We start from the raw sequence: 6,000 nt of genomic DNA, 5'->3' as shown, positions 1-6,000 counted from the left end.
CAACCTGATGACCTGCACTCAATTGTTTCCCGTTTCTATTTACAATAACTTTCTGTTTTATCCGTCGATGAGTAATTGTTACAATTTCCCTGTACGCCCCAACTTCGTCTAAATTCTCCTTTTCGAGTTTGCCGACTCGAGGCCGACGATATATCTGAGTGAATGAACGGGCGAGCATTACGGTGGGTACTGGGTATGAATCTATCCGTGCCAGTAATGAATTTTGTACACAAAGAGCTGGAATTTAGCTATTCCGGGAGGGCATCTTATCAATCGGTGATTTTTTACCATCAGGGATTTGTGTAATCACGCGTTTATTAAGTTAAAGACCTGAGTTATGTTTGGATTGTAAACATTCCGCGCCGACTGGAGGTCCTTATTACGATTTACTTCATTCGGTGTCGTTTTGACGGCTTGATGATTTCACGATCCGGCGGGACATTTAGCGACGCGAAAAAAACTAATGAATGGGAAATTGGTCGTCAGTCGTGTGCATGGTAGTCAGCTGATATGCTTAAATAGTGCCGAATGTAGGCAATTGCAGTGGGACCAGGTTTTCGCGTGCCTAGGTAATCAGGAAAATTGCCGTGCGTCCGGAATAAATGAAAGTACGGCACCTCGCACAAAGACAAATGATCGAGCGATCTAAGTGAATTCATGTGATCTCATATCGTAATACATCAAATTTTTGATTTTCTATTCATTTTGTTTCGCGGATGAACACGACCAATGCAGATCGTTTCCGATGATAAGAACGTCGAGCTATGAAATCGAAATAATGACGAAACACGAAAAGACCGATAAAACAAACCTACATTCTGATACCGATAAAAAGAACGTTGATTTTCGATCGGAGCACGATTACCGTTAATTTCTTACTTTTTTCTATATCAATGAGTTTCAGATTATGGACCGTGGCATACCCTCAGCGACACGCTGGTGTTAGCGTGTACTGCACAACTGACGCGCCGCCTTTCTGTAAACGGCGTATGTTACTGTGCTGGTGATGTCACAGCAGTGACGTGCGTTTCCACAGTTACCAGCTCACGGCTTCTTGATAGATGGCAGTTTAGTTATCTGATCGACTTAATGACGTTATGCTGATGATAAGACGTCTTAATGTTATTTTTCAATGCGTTCAGTCGATTTAGGGATAGATTATTTACGAAATATCTAAATCTCTAGAAGCTTGTGTTCAAATACGCACCGCGCCTCATACTGATTCTTGATTTTCTTCGATGATTCTGTACGCAACCGTGGGATATCTAAAAGAATAAGTAATAAGCTCCTCGGCTTAAATCTTTGATCGAAACGCTGAAGTTTTGTAATATGGGATTTCAAAGGCAAGGACGGGAACATCAAATGACGAACCGAATCTATTTCTTTTTTTTTCATGAAAATTTCATCGTTTCGTTGTTAGGGTTTCAGACTTAGATTTCCGCTGTTAATGCACACAAAATGTGACCCAACACCGATCAGGGAATGAGATATTCAGGATAAGAATCGCTTAAAGTGATTGAAAGGTGTTTTTTAAATCATTCACTGACGGTGTCAGTGACTCTAGCATAAGTTTAAATCAACCACACTTCTCAGAATCTGGCTCGCTGCGTTTTCCCTTGATACGACAATATGTGACGCTTTGGTTCATAAAACGACGTTGGCAGGCACGTAATAGCCACCGAGAGCCAATCAGGGAATTTCCACTTGTCATGCGCTGCTCAAGTTGAACGTGGATGGTTCTCAGAGCTCGGAAAATATCCATCAAACTCTTGCGCCTTATCAAAGGATCATTAACTCATTCTGTATGACCATATTGGTACTTAACCACAAAACAGGCGCATTTGTTGGTAACTCCATACGGATAGTGAACTAAAAACACATCGTCTGCAGAAAAAACTGCAGTTGGAAGCTGTAAGATTTCTTAACCTATGTTCGGGATACCAAAAACATTGAGTGAATGATTCTGACGTCGATTGTGTGGATTTCCCTATAAATGTTATAAACAAGACAAAACCTCGCAATGGTAAGTGATGAATTTACGTTAAGACAGGACAATTTCCTAACGATGATATTGATTATTGATGTGATCGTTCAGTTTGCGCCGCATTATTGCATTTTCTGCGGCGCGGTTATAATTCATAAAATCAATCTTGTGAAATATTGAATTCCAAAAGATGCGTCTATCGTCGAAACGCGTTGTATTTTACTATTAGGAAACAACTAATTTTGTACCGTCGAAGTAGACCATTTATTTCATGTGCACAGCAGGTTTCATCAGTTCCCTTTCATATGTGATGAATAGAATATTGTCAATCCAATGACTGATGATACAGAAGTGTTATAGGCGTATCGAAAGCCAATTAGGCGGTTAAAGAAATATTTCATTCGTTTTTATTTCATGATGCGTATAGGTTCATATGAAATATGCTCTTACAAATCAAGACATCTCTATGAAAAAATTCTTTCCCGAATATCAATTTGTGAATTATTAATGAAATACTAGCAAAAAGACGCGAAATTTACATAGCTGACAAGTTGATAGCAAGTTATATCATCGGGTAGAATAGAAGACAAGCGACAAATATTGCAATATTTGGTGAAGCGAAAAAGCAAATATAAAAAACATCACGATAATAACTAAGCGTTTTCTAGACGTTTGATAACAGTATTCGTAGATTTTGACATTAAGGATTTCCAACGTAAAGGATGGGGAATTAAAGGTTCTATATAAGACTTCGCATCTTGGGAAGTGCGAGAAAATAATGCGAAATGTTACGTACTTTGACAATTAGATTGAATCGACCGACTGAAATGACTAATACCGGAAAACCAAACGAGAGGTTTCAGTGCTGTATTTTATATATGTAAATGATTCAACATCCTCCGTGTGTGAAAATGTTTCCAACCAAATGTCAGCTCTTATCAAGCGACACTTCAGCAAATGGTTGACAAGTGTTTATCGAGTGTTAGAATGTTAACCCCAACTTATTGATTACGTTCGTCGGGATGCCATTTAACTGCAAACCGTCAGTTATATGGTGACTTTTTTTCTGAAAATTTCCTACCCATGAAGTCAAGCAGCAGAATAAATTACCAATTGCTAAACGCCGACGAATCGTGATGGCGTATGATTGTCCTGGGATTTTAGCTGTTTTATGTATATGATTAACTTATTTGCCACCACGAACGGAGAGTGGGATCGGGGTGTCGAATTAATCGCCGTGATCAGGCGTATACTCTCCCGTTTATATCTATGTCTAACCATGACAAGTTCATGTCTAGAATGGCTGCCAAGGGAAGATCGCGTCGAGAGAAAAAAAAGTAATTACAAACTAGATACCGGGTAGTGCGTTTATGTCTATCTCGTAATTACGACAGAAGATGTTTCGTTTTCTACTACGAAAGAACATTTTTTAGACAACGTTCAATGATTCAGGTGCAAAACTAGAACCACACACCGCAACACGATACGTTAAACGCACCGTATAATATCATTGAGAATACATAACTTAGCGACGGAAGAATCTAGCAAATATTTCGATGTTTAGATCTGGATGACATTTAGAATTTTCGATGTGGTAGATTCAGTTGTCAAATTCCCTTCCTGGGGCTCGAATGACATGACAGACACTATGTATATAACTAACTATCACGCATTAAAGCTTCACATATTTCATAACATAGGATTTAGTAAATTCATTCATCACGTCACATCCTCCACTGCCTGATTATACGCGTAAGATTGAGAATGAATTCCGATCATACGGCTGCCTGGGTACGTGCTACCTGATCAGCAATTGCGCATTATTATACTTTCGTAAGTTCTAACTACGTCGAAAGAAAATGTTTAAACCTATCGAAAAATTCAAATGACGACGGGATTGCGCTGATTCTGACGACAGAAGCATTATCTTATCATATGTCGTGTATCTGTTGACAAATTTACTTCGGAATCCGCTAATAGCGATATCAAATATCAAAGCGTATGCTGCTGGGAAAATAAGATGATTACGGCCATTTTAGTGATTGATCAAGTGGGGTTTACTTCTGTCTGTGGACAGACCTTTCTTATCGAGTTTCATCGGTATCTTTCGTTCATCGTTCATTGTTGGATGAAGTCGATATCAGCGCCGTACGATTCATACAAGATTTATCGCTGAATTGATTCTTCGATTTATCATCTATCGTCCTGTTTTATATTCGCCGTGTGTTTAAGGGAAGAATACGCCTCGTTTATGTGAATAAACAAGAATAACAGCGCATAGTGGAACGAGTTATACTTTGACTGGAGGAGGGAACGTGTTGTTAACAAGCAGTCGTTCATCAGCAAAGAAAGACATTTCATAAGCAATATAAAGCATAGATCAGAATAATCACTGCGGATAAGGATTTTCCAGAAGCTACAGCTTAAACGTGTACCACGTTCTAACTCGAGTTGTGGATTCGTCTAAACCTACAGAAATACAGCCCGAACACCGGCGCTAATCAAAACGAATCGTTTTGTGATGCTTGACGTTGGCCTAAAGGGGTCTCGGACAGACGTTGTGCAAATCTCTTGCAAATCCCAATCAGCAGATATTTTCGAGAGAAAAAAGGCGCGCTTTTCTAACGATGTATCATTTGTTTAGAATATCTATAGACGCAGTAAGTAACGGGTCCTGGAATCAGCGACGATTTCAGTTCGCGATATCGTAGTTGACTGCCTGCGGAAATATAAAAAATATGATGCGTAATAGTAGAACGGTGACCAGATATCCGTCTAAATTAACTTAAAAAGGCAAAACTTTCGTAGCTTGATATCGAAATTTAATTGGGAATGTCCTTACATTGGGGTACAATTTCACGAATGAAATAGGATGAATAAACTCAGTTAGAAAAAGTGAAGCAATGCTATCGCTCTTTCGCTAGTAATTGTGCTCTCTTCCAGATCAGAGTCCAGGAAATAACTCCAAGGGAATGATTAGCCGCGGGGAAATTATGAATTCAAAGCGCGCCAAGTGACAGGCACTACACTGTTTATGGAGAAAACATACTTCTTTATGAAATATGTTTTGAGAGATCAGAGAGAACGCATTTCCTTGGAGCTATTCATTCCTTCGCGCTAGGTTTTCCAATTAGAATGTTAATTTATTCCAGTTCTGAAGTAGATTTCTATAAAGCTGAATATCATTTATCGGCCTGGTTACTGTCAACTCAGTATATCCGTTGATTTGTCCGTCGAGGAAAATGGACAACACATACAATTTCAGCGAGTGTCTTATATACTTCGGATATCTCGAAATAGTTTGTCGAAAGAAAATTCACATCCCAGACGTTGATCAATTTCTTCTCGTCGTAAATTATTTCACTAATTGAAAATAACTACGTTGAACTCATCAATCATTTATTTTTCCTTTGAATTATGTTGATAAGAACTAAGACGACTACCTTCAACAGCATGGACATACAGGTGAAGCGTGCTTTTCGATTGCTTTTGCGCGTTAGTTTTGTTGATGTGGCATGGAAAAAAATTCCCCAAGTGCAAACATTTGTTGTCGTCTCCGCGACTTTCTGTGTAATTATCTCGCTGTTCTAAAGTTACATCGGGAATAACAAGCGTTTACGACATTCAATTAGTGCCAGGAAGTTAAATCTACTGAGACTAACTCGTCATGCATTATCTAAATCAGTTCATGCTTGTTGCGGACATCTCTAGTTTCTAGACGTCGTATTGATATTCCCGCGAGGGCTTTCCGCGTTATAAAAATATTAAATTTGATACGTTATAAGTATTATTTGGCCGTTGAATGGTGATGTCTTTAAGTCGACATAGATTCTCGTATGTCGACGTTTTAGGTAGATGCCCGACTGAAATTTCAACTTAAAACATGATGAACTAGCTTTCTATATACATAAAAAGGCTGGTATATGAGATGGCAAATGACAATCCTTGAAGTTAAACTTGCAAACTGGAAAATTCTATAATGCCATTTAGTAGAAATAAGTAGTGTTTTACGTAGT

This window comes from Tubulanus polymorphus, chromosome 3, assembly GCF_964204645.1.
Source record: "Tubulanus polymorphus chromosome 3, tnTubPoly1.2, whole genome shotgun sequence".
In the NCBI taxonomy this organism is placed as follows: Eukaryota; Metazoa; Nemertea; class Palaeonemertea; order Tubulaniformes; family Tubulanidae; genus Tubulanus; species Tubulanus polymorphus.
The sequence above is the reverse complement of the archived record's forward strand: the minus strand, read 5'-3'. Positions refer to the sequence as shown.